The sequence below is a fragment of the Salvia miltiorrhiza genome, chromosome 7, assembly GCF_028751815.1.
Source record: "Salvia miltiorrhiza cultivar Shanhuang (shh) chromosome 7, IMPLAD_Smil_shh, whole genome shotgun sequence".
NCBI classification, from domain to species: Eukaryota; Viridiplantae; Streptophyta; class Magnoliopsida; order Lamiales; family Lamiaceae; genus Salvia; species Salvia miltiorrhiza.
The window spans coordinates 14,291,300-14,306,063 of NC_080393.1; the positions used below are offsets into that span (position 1 = coordinate 14,291,300).

The 14,764-nt window shown below is 35.2% G+C and overlaps 1 long non-coding RNA gene across 1 annotated transcript; it reads left to right on the forward strand.

The window, feature by feature from the left end:
• Window positions 1-6,652: 6,652 nt before the first annotated feature.
• LOC130995384 (uncharacterized) lies at window positions 6,653-7,633 on the forward strand. Its single transcript, XR_009092142.1, has 2 exons — window positions 6,653-6,789; window positions 7,384-7,633. It is a non-coding gene; the product is annotated as an uncharacterized LOC130995384 (long non-coding RNA).
• The last annotated feature ends 7,131 nt before the right edge of the window (window positions 7,634-14,764 follow it).

Consider the following 14,764-nt stretch of genomic DNA (forward strand, 5'->3'; position numbering starts at 1 on the left):
TGATTAAGGGCTTAATTATTAATAATTAGGATTCGGCATCCATTTATAATAAAAACTGGTTTGATTTATCTGATGTGATTTAATCATTATATATGTGTTTTAATGTGCTTAGTTAAAGGAAAATTTTTATAAATGTGGTGCATAAGTTTTAATTGGTGAGTTAAATGTATTTATATGAGCCACATGAATTTTAAATTATGCATGAAGTCATGAATTTTATCTAAATTTGATAGTACATGTAACACCCCGTACTTTTCCCTATGTTGTGAGATAGTGTATTAACACTATTGAGAATACTGAGATGTCAGAGAGATTGACTGTCCTATTAAGAAAATAGGAATAATGAGTTGGAAATAGAGTCGAGAAAGAAAGAGTGAAAAACCTTGATTAAAAAAAAAAAAAAAAAAAAAAAAAAATCGGTCGGATAGACGTCTAGTTTGTCTGTGTTTGCCGACTGCTTTGACGTGATATTATGTGAAATTACGTGACTGATTGATTATGTGAGTTTTGTTACGTATGTCATTGTGAGCAAGTTATTATGATTTTTATTTGATAACCTTAGCACTTGGAATTTTAATTAAGTTTTCAAAGCAAGTGCAATTTATTTTTACCGAGAAATCAAAGAATGTCGGGTTATGAAAATTTTTCCAAACAAAATATTTTCAAATTATTTTCCTATGATGAGGAATAGTATAATTGAGTAAGTGCACTAATATTAGTGCCATATTTATTTTAAATATTGGTCACAATAGTTTTGTGTTATAGCATTGCATTAATTAGTAATTAGTCTTTTATGATTTTATTAATGTAGCTTAACACATGATTTATTCTAGACTACACAACCTTACACACACATGATTATTTTAATCTAATAAGCATGTGATTAATTTCCTTAGCCTTACTTGAAGTGGACGTGTGGTATGAAGATGAAGGGAAGGGATTAGTGTATAGGGGGGGACAAGTATTAAATGGTGAATAGTGTTTGGTCTCCAATCATCCTTCCTAAGCAAGACAAATTCACTTCATTTCCCTCATTTTCTTCACCATTCGGCCACTCTCAATTTCTCTCCCTCTTTCTCTCACTTTCCTCCATTTTCCTCCATTGAAGAGACCTTCGGAGCTTCCAAAAATTTTACAAAACACCTCAATCCACTCTAAAATCTTCCATAAACACATCCTAGCTACTTATATTCAAGAGAATCATTGAAGAAAGGTTTCCAAGCTAGAGTGAGAAAATGTGAGTTTTGGTGAGAAATTTGGGTAAGTGGTCATGTATTCCATAAATCTTGCTTGAATGATGTTGTATGAAGAAAGAAAATCACCTCTCCCTTGTTCTTAAAATTTTCAAAAAATGGGTCTTTACCCTTCAAAAATTTTCTTTTTCTTTCCTTGATTTGGGAAAAAAAAAAAATGAGATCTATGTGGTGTTTGTTGATGATTGATGTGTGTTGTGAAAGTATATGCTTTGAGATGTGAAAGTCGATTGAGTTTAGTTTACAAAAAAAATTGAGAAATTGTGAGTCGATGATTTATATGATGATTGATGATTATTGAGTTAATATATATGAATATCTTGATGATTAGCCATGAGATATAGATTTTTTCTATTAGGTTAGTTTACCTAAAATTGGGATGTTGAGATCCTATGAATCAATTGATGTATTGATGATGGATTTGAGTTTATGAGATGATCTAGATGATTAATGATGGATGAGATTGAAGCTTGAGGTTGAGAAATGAAAAATGAAAAGTGTTAGTTTGAGGAAGAAGATGACATACATATGTATCTATATGTGATCTTGTTTTATGATGTTGATTTGTGCTAATTGGTAACCTAGGATGTTAGAACTATGATCTGATAAATAGGTTATACATGATTAGTGATATTTTCAAAAGAGTTTAGTTTAATAAAAATTAGGACTTTTATTTAAGTGATTTTGGCTTAAGATATATGTATTTGAGCATGATATTAGTGTATAATTATGTTTGAGTAAGTCTTTTGTTGGCTAAGAAAATTTTTGACTTAGTTTAGTTTATATGAATTTTTGAGTTTTCATATTTTGAGAAGTCGATGATTGATAAAATGAGGTTTAATTGCTTTTTATGACCATTATGTGAAAGTTTGTCATGTTTTATTAAGAGTTTTATGATGATACATGAAGTTTCATTAGAGTTTAGTACATGATAAAAGGGAATCTATATGTGTATAATGATTTATATGATGAATGAGATCATGTTTGAATAATTGAGTAATTTTGTGCATGAAAATGAAAAGAGAATTTTAATGATGCGTTCATTGAAACGTTTTACTAGAGATTTGAGGTTATGATGTAAGAAGAGAGTTAAGATTTGAGTATGATGAGCATTATAATGTGCTTGAATGTTTGTGAGTGTTATATGTGTTTAAAATGAGCTTTGATGAATTTCCTTGAAGGAATATTGAGTTGAGTATTTTAAGAGTTTGAGATGAGATTTTGGTGAATTTCGTAGGCCTACTGACCTACTGTGATCGACGGTTTTTCAATGTCAAAAAGCTTTGAAAATTTTATACCAAGTCTCTACATGAGTCTTGAGAACATCGGTAAAATTTCAAGTCATTTGGACTTCGTTTACTATTTTTATAAAATACAAAACCGAAACTGCACATTACTACCGAGAGTTTCAGAGAGCAGGGGAAAGAGTCATTCATTTCAGTAGCTTCCTGTGTGATCTAGCTTTCCAAAATTTTTATGGTATTAACCTTATTGTGTTAGCTACATATCCACAAAATGTGAGCCCAGTTTGACAACATTTACTATTTTTCAAAAATCCAAGTTTTCGATTGCTCAAAACTGCCAAATATGGTAGACTGTAGTAAAACAGTCATATCTCCTACAATACTTCGAGTTTTTGACTCTACTTTTTTTTATATGAAAATAGACTCGATGACCTTTCTTTTGGTATGAGTCTCGAGTCCAGGAGGTGTCGGAGTAAGAACAGGTTAGATTTTGAAGTTGAGTCAGTGTAAAAACAGAGCATGTTTTGATAATGTTTGATTGTGTTTTCTTATGTGCCTTATGTGATTGTGTTGTCTATGTGTTGAATGAGATTAGACGAGCCTTATATGAGAGATAAATCGAGACTTAGTACCATGATTTTCTTGAAACCTATCCTTGAACTTAAGGATTTGAGATGAGTGGAGAGTTTATATAGAGATGAGTAAAGAGATAGAATATGAGATAGAGCATGAGTTAAGGCTTTATGAGTATGGATTTTAAAAGGATTAAAATGTTTTAAATCAATTCCTTTTTAATGGAGTTTAAAATGCTTATTTAAGTCATTTTTAAATGAATAATGAGAAATGCGTAAAGAAGTTCGTAAATGAATCGCGGCATGAGATTTTCAATTTCCCTAGTAAACTAAGGAGATATTATGAAGGAACAAGCAATGAACGAGACTCTCACCACCGAGTCACTACAACAATTGGAGAAGGAAAAAGTTCACGCACAAACAAGATATGTACATCACCTCAAGATGGAGGTAAAGAAAAAAGAAATGGAAGGAAAGCACTAGAACTAAACTTAAGGTATAACCCAACCCCAAGGCTAGTAGGCTCAAGCTAAGAGAGTGAATGCTTTGGCTAAAGTGCCAGAAGCTACAGCAAGAATAAAGTTGGAACGCCACCACAATGGAAACTTAGAAACCCCATTAAATAATCATTTGGAAATGAGAAAATGAGTTTACATGGCAGAAGGGAGTGCCATTAATCTTTAAGTGAAAGTTACCAAGATGATGAGAAAAGTTTGATGTTAGAATTCCCTAGTCAAATCTGAGAAGGTGATTTAGGACGAAGGAAACAATTAAGGTAGTTCGTCACTTTACTAAGATGAAGTAGGTGAAAGAATGTTGTTAGGTCCTGAACTGGTCCAACAGATGATTGAAAAGTCGACCATATCAAGCAAAGAATCAAAGAAACTCAAGATAGACAAAAGTCTTACGCCGATAAACGCCAATCGGAATTAGAATTTAATGTTGGGAATCGAATTTTCCTCAAAGTCTCTCCCTCAAAGGGAGTTATACGTTTTGGAAAGAGGAGCAAGTTACGACCCCGTTATATAGGACCTTTTGAGATCTTAGATAAGTTAGGTCTTTGTAGCCTATAAGTTGGCTCTGCCACCAAGCATTGTGGATGTATACAATACGTATAACACCTCGCAATTAAGAAAGCATGTGATTAAGTAAGATAAAGTAGTCCTAGCCAGGACCTAAGTTGTGATGAGAAATCAGTCCAGATACTTGATCGCAAGATTCAAGTTTTACGAGGCAATAATATTGTTCTCGTCATGTAGTGGAACCATCACAGGATGGAAAAGGCCACAAAAGAGATTAATGAAACGAATGACTAGTATCACAAGATAGAATACCAGATATGCAATTCCGAGGACGGAATTTTTATAAGGAGGGAGGAATGTAATACCCCGTTTCCCTGAGTTAAATTTAGAATTTATTTTCGAAATTTAGAAGTAAGATGATTCACGCCAGATATAAAAAAAAAGAATTTATTTTAATTCCAACAAAAATGATTTACAAAAGCATTTGTAAATTTAGTAAATAAATTATATGCATTGCATATTTATTTAATTTAGCATTCAAGTATTTTCACGAGCTATTTATTTAAACGAACACTAAACGATTATTACAGTTTTCATAGTACGACCTGGAAGAGTTTTTATTTTTATCCAACCACCTACTCCCTCCCACACCCACCTACTTCCTCCCACCTACTCCCTCCCACACCCACCTACTCCCTCCTTTTTGCAAACTTAACATAGCTGGATTGATCCAACTTCATGCTTCCATTTCACAAACTACTTTCGCAAGGGGGAATTTAGATTCAAGATTTCAGACTCAGCCAAGCTTCATCAGATTCAACCTACAGACATTTCTTAAGGTTCCATCTTGAACTTCCTTTACCTGATTTTGCTATCACAGTAAGATTCAAGCTTTGATTTGTGCTATTCCAATCAACCACGAATGAATTTACATTTTGCAAAACTGTAAAAGATACAAGCTTTATATATATCTGCATATATACATACATATATGATGCATGTTTGAGATGAAAGGAGAAGAAGTTGAGTTCGAAACTTTAAATTTTATTCCTTGTTTTTTTTTTTAAAACTGCGATGCCTGAGTCGGGCCGCTGCCTCGAGTCGGGTAGAGTCTGGGCGGCGACGGTGGCTACAAAGAGCCGTTGTTGTCGACCGGAATTGAGCAGGGTGAAGGAGTAGATGGTGGTAGCAGCACGACCATTGCTGTGGTCTGACGGAGGGCGAGACCGGAGGCGGAGGCGCAGCCTGTAGCTGCGTCGTCGTCGAAGAGAGATGAGGGAGGCTGGGCTTGGCGGCGGCGGTGCCGCTGCTGCCCAGCCAAGGACGGATGGAGGGGAGTGGACAGAGAGGGAGTTTCAGAGGGCGTTCGGCGGCGGCAGTGGGCTTCGTCTGCTGCTGTTGATCGCCGGGGGGGCTCAGAGGTTGTAGACACAGCGGCGGCGACGGTTTCATGGCCGAGCAGTCGCCGGGAGTAGATGGAAAAAGGGGGAGCTGCTCGTCGGCGGGAGTCAAAGAGAGAATTCTGAGGGAGGTGAGGCCGAAGGCTGCCTTCACCGGAGGAGAGGCCGGCGGCGTCCCGTCATCGCCAAGGAGGAAGGCGATGGTGGTAGTGGTTGGGTTTCAGCGGAGGGCTGAACGGAGGGCTGAGCGGAGGACGACGGGGCTGTGAGCGGCGCAAGGAGCGTCTGCGTGTGTGGGTTCTTATGAGGGAGATCGAGGAAGATGGAGGCGGCAGCCTTCCAGCCGTGAGTTCGCCGGAGATGAGTCGCAGCGGCCGGAAGAGAGAGAGAGAGAGATCGCCGCTGCTGAGTGTGTTCCCGGTGACTGGCGTGTGTGTGTGCGTGCGTCTGTGAGTGTGAGAGTGACGAGATGGGGGGATGGCGCAGCTAGGGAGGAAGGAGAAGAAGGGTGGAGTGTTGGGCTTGGGTTGGGCTTAGAGGTTTGGGCTTGAGGGACTTGGGCCGAGTATTGGGCCTATTTTTAAATAGTTTTGGGCTGCGATTTTTTTAAAAGCTTGGGCCGATTTTTTTTAATTTTATTTAGCTGGACCCGATTCATTTTATTCAGTTTGGGCCATTCCTATTTTATTGAGTTGGGCCTCATCTTTTAAATTTATATGGACTATTATTTATTTAAGCATGGGCTCTATTTCATCTATATAAATGGCTTCCCTATTTTATTTAATTAGACTATTAATTAGTTTGATTAATTATTTTTAAAGACTTTGGATTGCCTTCAATTAATTAAATTGGGCTTTCTTATTTTTAATTAATTGAACTATTACTAGTTTGATTAATTTATTTAAAGGATAATTTTCATAATAATATCATATTATTATTATGTGCATATTTTAAGTAAATTACTTATTATATGCTAAGCATGACATGAAGTTGCATTTATTTTGCAATAAAAGTATTTAATTGGTTTTAATAATAATTCCAATTATTAAAGAAAGATGAGTAAGAATATTGTTGGTGTTCTTAACTCAAGAAAAATGTTTTCAATTATTTATTCATTAAATTTTGAAAACCCGGCTAAGTGAATCCTAGAATATTAAGCACTTCACTTTGACTTAAGATTAGATTCAAGGAGACCTATTAAGAATAGAATTTCTTGTAGGCTTTGTGGACCAAGGGGATTAGCACTGCTTTCCCAAGACAGGTTATGTGATTATGATCTTCAGGCTTTGCCTATCCAGGTGGGCATTACTTTTACTATACGTATATAGAGATCCCCTGCGTGTCGTAGGCCTCTTATACGAATATATGCATGAGATGATTTTAACTGTTAATTTCATATTATTATTATGCCCAAATGATAAATGACTCTTATGAAATGAAAATGAAATGTTTATGAAATGAAATGAAATGTTTATGAAATGATTGACTGCCAAAAATGTTTATGTTTTTATATGTATCCTATCTGTGTTGGTTCGCCAACTTTAAAGGAAATCCAATTGGGATCCTATGCTAGACAAAGGTCGCTAGCTAGGGTTAACGTGTACACTCATGGAGACCGCGAGTCGCTTGCGACCGGTCTTGGCGTCCGTGGTAAGGAGGCCTCCTTCCCGGCGCGTGACAGAAAGGAACAGATATGGATCATATGAAGGAAAATGATCGGCCGATCGACTTTATGAAAATGAAAGAAATATTTTAGTAAGCGCAGGTCATTTAAGAAAACCCCTGTGTGTTACTGTTGGCAGTTCAATTTATATATGTATGCATGTTGTATTTTCGGCTATGCCCACTGAGTATTTTTATACTCAGCCCTGCATGTATTTCTAAATGTGCAGGTTGAGCAGTTGATGGAATGGAATGATGTTGAGCGGGTGTTCCTTTGACATTTCAAGAAATGTAACCTTGAGTATACATCTTCATATGTATATCTCACACGTTTTCCGCTGCAAAATACGTTGATTAGGATAGCCCTATGTTATGAAGTTGGGATACGTGTTATTGGGTAACCCACCTTAATCAGTTCTCATTTATGTGTATGTTTTATAAGTATCCAAATAATCATATATGATCCTAGCATTTTATCTATGAGTGACATTTCCATATACTTTAATGCTAAGAAATTGTCCATCCCATTTCTTATTGTTCACCCCAAGTCATAACCCCGGTTAACCCGTCATTGGGATAGTGGGCTGTGACAGATCCATCGCTCAACCGCCCTCCACCACCATCATCACTAAATTCCATCAACACCAAATTCACGCAGCAGCAGCTCCGATTCACGGCAGCGACGCCAATTTCAGGAGAGAGAAAATGGAGAAAGAGAGAGACACACACACAACACACAGAGTCTGGTGGGGTAGGGCAGCGGAGGCGGCGACAGAGGGCGCTGGAGAAGACGCGGGGGAGGGCGGTGGATGAGGTGGCGGATCTGTGATGGTGGTGGGAGAAGGCGGTAGAGGAAAAGGTGTGGTAGTGGGGGAGTCGGCAGAACAGAGCAGAGCAGATTCGGCAGAGCTGCCTCTGGCAAGGCTTAGTCAGCTCTGAAATTGAAGAATTCTCTAAGTTCAATTTTTCATCTTCGTCATCTTCAATTTTAGGCTTTACTTCAGGATCTACCCACTCAAAGAAGCCACATTGTTTCTTCTTCCCCAAACATCCATCGCCACCGTCGACTTCTTCTCCCTCAAAAAATCTTCTTCTTCCCCAGATCTCGCGCCGCCGACCTCACACCTCACTAGGGTTTGCGCCCCTTTTCGCGCTGCGCCACCACCCGACCTCGCGCCGCCTAGGGTTGCGCCCCCTTTCGCGCGGCGCCACCTTTCATCGCTCTGGCGAGATTAAGGAATGGGAGATTTGGGAAACTAGGGCTCAGCAAAACTGAGGGCAGGGGCGGTCCGGTGGGCGGCTCTTCGCCGGAGTTCAGAGAGGAGAAGACGGGGGCTAGAATTTGAGGTAAAACGACGTCGTTTTACGCCCAACTAAACGACGTCGTTTTGGTTCCCGTCCGGCTGTGCCATATCATTTTTCAGGCCACTCAAAAATGCCATGTCAGCACTCAATTTGGGGATTTTCGAAAATCATAGAAAAATTGTTCAACCCCTTAAGTTCAGGGAATTTTTGATAAAAAAAAAAGTTCATGGCAAGTTTGAAAATCCGACCAAAGTTCATGGTTTTTGGTGTAATTAACCCTATATATTAATGTATACATGTTCAAATATTTTAGTTTTGTACTTTTAGTTTTAAATAACATTGGTTTAATAATTTAAAATAAACTAACTAATAATACTTAATTAGCATTTGCACCCGTGCAACGCACGAAAAATATTTTATATTTTATTATATATAAAATTGATATTAATTTGATTATTATATAAAAAGTCTAAATATAATTAAAAATACTATAATTTAAGATAAATATATTTTAGTTTAATATAAAAATAATAAAGAATAATTCATATTAATAAAAATTGATATTGTAAAAAAAGAAAACAATATAAGTTAAAAGATAATTAAAAAAAAAATAGATTTATTCAAAAAAAAGAGGAGAGATAATTTTCTTAAGTTTTAATCTTTAAATAAATATAATTTTTATATTTTAAATTCAATGTTTACATAACATATACCAAATTAAAGCTCTTGTCATGATCTTTAATTTGATATGCATATCAAATATTTTATAATTAGTCGAATTTCATAATTTTAAAAAAGAAATAAAATAGAAAAATAAGAGGTTAAAGGAAAAGAAAAGAAAAGATGTATGGCTTATAAATAAACCTCCAATTTTATTCTAGAAACAATAGGGCCGAATGGCCCTATTGAGCATACAAAATTAAAATTTAGCCTCAAATCTTAAAACATCAAAATTTAGCCATTAATTAGGCGGTATGCCTAATTTGCCCCTTTCCCATCGCACTGCAGCTCCTCGATTTGGCCTAATCGCTCTGGCGATCCTCGATTTGCTCTGTCGCAGCTTCGCGGATGTGGACGAAGGGCTCTCGCATCGGGCGGCCGCGGCTGCTGGCGCGGCGGAGAAAGCGAGCGGTGCCGCGGACGCCGAGGAAACAGGAGCGATTGTTGGGGCTCTGGTCGCCAAGCAAAGGCATAGTATCGACGGCGGCTGCCGCCGTGGGCGACGACGAGCTATCGTTGTTCGAAGACATCGATTCGATCGGGGGAATTTCGAGTTTCTGGTTTTTTCTAATTTTTGGTGTGCCAGTGATGATTGTTGTTGTTGTTGTTTCTGTATGTGTTGCACGTTTGGCACTATTAGTATTAGTGCCATAAGTGCCAAAAAGACCATTTTAAACACTTCCCCCTAGGGTTTAGATATTCCATTTAGGGTTTAGATTATCCATTCTATGGTTTAGATTATCCATTTAAGGTTTAGATGTTCTATTTAGGGTTTAGATTATCCATTTAGCCTTTAGATTATGTTGTTGTTTTTGTATTTGTATTGCTCGTGCCATAAGTGCCAGAAGAACCATTTACTTGGTTAATTTTTTTTTATTTCCCTTGGCACTTATGTCACTAATAGTGCCATAAGTGCCAATGAAAATCCAAAATAAAACTAAGTAAAATAAACTAAGTAAAATGGTCTCGTTGGCACTTATGGCACTATTAGTGTCATAAGTGCCAACGAAAATCCAAAATAAAACAAAGTAAAATGTTGGCACTTATAGCACTAATAGTGCCATAAGTGCCTAACCCGACCCGGCACGCGCGCGACCCGCGTGCCTGATCCTACCCGGTCCGCCTCATTAAGGGTAATTTCATCCGAAATCGTAAAATATGGTCAAAATTTAAGTTTTTTCAAAATCCGGGCAGAAATTGAGTTTTATGTTTCATTTGGGTTACTTCAAAATTTTACTCTTTTATTCTAACTAAAAAATTACCACTCAATTTTGAAATTGATTTGAAATCAATTTAAAATTGAAAACTCTCTTTTTAATATAGTATAGATATTCATACATGTGTATAAGTTTTTATTTAAATATTTATAATAATTTTTTTAATTATATTTATAATTTTTTATATAATAATTACTATTTATTGTATACATAAAAATAAATAAATAAATATTTTATATACATTACACGGTGCAAATGCTAGTTATCCAAATTGAATAATTCAAAAAATAGAGGAAACAATTATAACCAACTGTGCCACCAGTCCATTAATATATTTTTTTCTAAATTATCTTTAAATAAGTAAAATAATACTAAAAATCATTTTAAACAAACAATCCGTGAGTATTCTATAAACTTTTAAAATCTATGAACTTTTAAAATCTACATAAATCTTGAACTAATACACACCATTAGACTATACTGAAGAGATGAAGCATCACTACATGAAAGCTACATGCACATTGAATAGTACTAGTATACTGAAGAGATATATTTTAGTCGTGCACATTGAATAGTATATAGTTTTTAAGACTACACACGCAAATAATCTCTATGCATGACAAATTGACCTTCAAAAAATTGTAATCGACATATTATATAGACATGTGTAGCATGATGTGGTTCAACTTATCATTGGTACAACTTTAAAATATTGGTTATAAACTTATAATACTAGATTCAGGGTGTAGTTGAAAATATTTCCCAACTAAATTTTATATACTTGTATTTGTTATAGTTGAAAATATTTCCCAACTAAATTTTATATACTTGTATTTGTTAAAAAAATAGGAGATAAATGAAAAAATATATATATTTTAAGTAAAAAGAGAGATAATTATTTATAGACCATAATCACATTTAGTATAAATAATAAATTATGTAGGATATTTATTATGGATTTCCTTCGTCCACAATATCGTTGCCACTTTTATCGTTTTGATTCGTTCATAATATCCTTGTCACTTGTATTTATAATAGTATGATCCACAAATTTTACTCTGAGACTCAAATTTCGCTTACAATAATACCAATTATTACTATTCACTATTTTTAAAAATTCGCATCGTCTATAAAGTGACAATGATATTATAAATGGAGAGAGTATTAATTTTTTATTTCAAAAAATAATTTATTAAAATGAGACATTCAAATAAAAAAATATGATATACTGAATAAAGACGGAAAGAGTGCGAGATAAAAGATAATTTTCATGAGGATACCTAAATGCATTTTTATACTAGAAGAGGTATATTCTTGGGCGGATTGAAATTGGGAGAATATATTTCAAGCTTACTTTGGACTATTCTTAGTAATGCTTTTCAACAAGATATGAAATAAGGAATATGCCCTAGAGTTCCACGTTTAAACACCTACTTTTTGTTTTGTTTTTTTTCTCTTCCAATTTTTGGTCCTTAATTAATTGTTAGATAATTATGGTTTAATTGGGGGTATTATTTTTGTGTATATAGATATAAATATGAGTTTACCTCATGCTATAGAGTAACACAAATTCTCCTGTGCACTGTACCCGGGTGCACGGTGCACTCGGATGTACAATGTTATTTTGATAATATGATAGTGTCATTTAATATTAGTGTCATTTCAATATAGTGTTAGTGTCATTTCAAGATAGTGTTAATGTTAGTGTCATTTGCACCCGGATGCACATGAGACCACCTCATAAAGTAATTTGTCTCGTGTAATTGACTATATTATTTAAGTACATTTTAATCTGATCGCTAGTGGTTGTGATTTATATGTATATAAAGAGAAATGACAGTTGAGAAAGCAAATATTTTTGCAAAATTGAGAATGTGTGGATATATCAATAATTTTTATGCACAAGGATGTTGGCTTGAGATTTAAATCCTTGAGAGAGGAAATTTTCAATATATTAAATAGATACGTCTATTTATAAATTATTGTTGAATTAAAATTTATTGAAGCAAAAAGGAAAAAAGAAAAAACCTAAAATTCGGCCAGTCGATAGCACAAGAAAGCTAACTGAGAGCCGGACCTCATCAAAAACTTTACAACGAAAATCCAGTAGAAAAAATGTCGTAAAGGAAAAAGAGTACCCGTCTATTACAACAACAAAACAAAAACCATGCGACACGACGGAAAGAACAATGCGTGAGAAGCTGGTATGACAGCTCTCAAGCAAAAAAAAGAGAAAGAAATATAACAACAAAGCCCGACTGATCGAGACCAGGGTCCAGCACACCAAAAACCTGAAAAATCCCCGACTAGCCACTCCAAAAGGCTCGACAAGTATGAAAAAAACTGCCATCATTTTAGGCATGTACCGTGACGAGCAAATTGGGCTTAAAGCCAACTGAGCCCCTGCCAAGAAACCCATGCATGAAGAACGACACCGAGCACCATCGATGCCACAACCAGTACCATACCGGAGCACGTTTGTAACCATGATAACAAAATAGACGTGAAGACCAGAGCCCCGAATGAACGCCTCCCTCTGCCAAAGCCCGCTAAAAAGACATAAGAAAATCCATCGAGCAGGGAACAACAAAAACTCTGGATTCGCCATAAGACCCGAGAGAGAACAACAAACACCTTAACAATATGCCATAAAAGCCAGATAGGAAACATCAGACCCCTCAACAAACCACCTTGGTGAATGCTTGAGTATAAAGATCGCCATGAACTAATTACACTATGTTCGGGATGGCGCCATGCCACCATCCTTTCTCATTAAAATTCGACGCGAGAAAGTCTTCAACCCGGTTACCGTCCCGGTGGATGTGGAAATGTGGACATTCATATTCCCAATCAAATTAAAAATCCTCCACCAACGACTATTAAAACGCCAAAGGACCATCTTGAATTTCGAACCGAGAATATGAACGATGTACACATGGAATTCGATTCAATCCAGATATGTTTCCACCCCTATTCGAAGCTCGCTCCAAAGCGACGATGAACGCGAAAATCTCAGCCTCAAATGCAACCCCAAGACCACCCGAGAAATAAAAGCAGCCTAACACCTCATTGAAGGCGTTGTGAATGACCCCCCCCCCACAATGCATCGCACCCAGAACCCTATGAATGGAGTTGTCGTTATTAACTTTAATCCAGTTGGGAGGAGGGATAACCTATTTCACGTTGATATAGGAAGGAGTCTTCCGAGTTTATTCATATAATTTATTGATTTGCTCATTATTCTAATTTTTCATGAAAAATAATTTTCTCAATCTGTAAAACTTAACCCTATATATATATACTATAAATAAACCAATATTCGTGAAAAATGAGAATAAACCAATAAAAGATGATATATTTTTCATGCATAAGTTGCACGCAAAAATGCATAACATTGTATAAAAAAAATGCATTGTATTTGGCGATCAATCAGATAGCTAGCTCTCGCCGCTGACCCCCCAGGCCCCACCCCTAACCCCCTAAACCATGCCAAAAATGCATGCAGTTTTGTGTGCAAAATTATGCATGAAAAACATGTTAGCTTGAAAAAAATAATATATATATATATATATATATATATATATATATATATATATATATTGTAATATCTGCTTTTTTTTTTCTTTCAATTTTATCCTATGTGTATTTTGCCTTTAAACGCTTTGGAAGCTTTCTGCTACGTATCGCGTTCTTAGCGTGCCACATGAACAAAATATATGGTCTAGATTTGATACCATATGGATATAGTCACATGATACTACCGGAATCCAACCATATATGTGTATATAGATGAGAGCATTTATAAACTTTTCCTTTCGTAGTGCAATATCAATATTTTTTATGTATTTGATAATATAAACTTTTGATTACAATAATATATTATACAATGAGCAATAGTCTATATAATAAATACTTAAAAAGGAAAATTTATGTTTAATTATCTCTCAATATTTATCAGTATTGATCTTCTAATATATATATAGTTGAGATCTAATGAAAATGCTATTTTTCACGATAAATGAAAATAATGAATAGTCATTATAAACAACCAATATTTCAATTTGAAATCAATTTCAAAATTGAGTGGCAATTTTATAGTTATAATAAAATTGAAGGTTTATTTGTAAATTATATTTTTCCTTTTGATTTTCTTTTTATTTATCTTCTTATTTTCTTATTTTATTTCTTTCTAAAATTATAAAATTCGACTAATTATAAAATATTTAATATGTATATCAAATTAAAGATCATGATAAGAGCTTCAATTTGATATATTATTTAAATATTCAATTTAAAATGTAAAAATTATAGTATTTATTTATCTATAGATTAAAATTAAAAACATTCCCTCTTCTCTTTCATCTTTCTT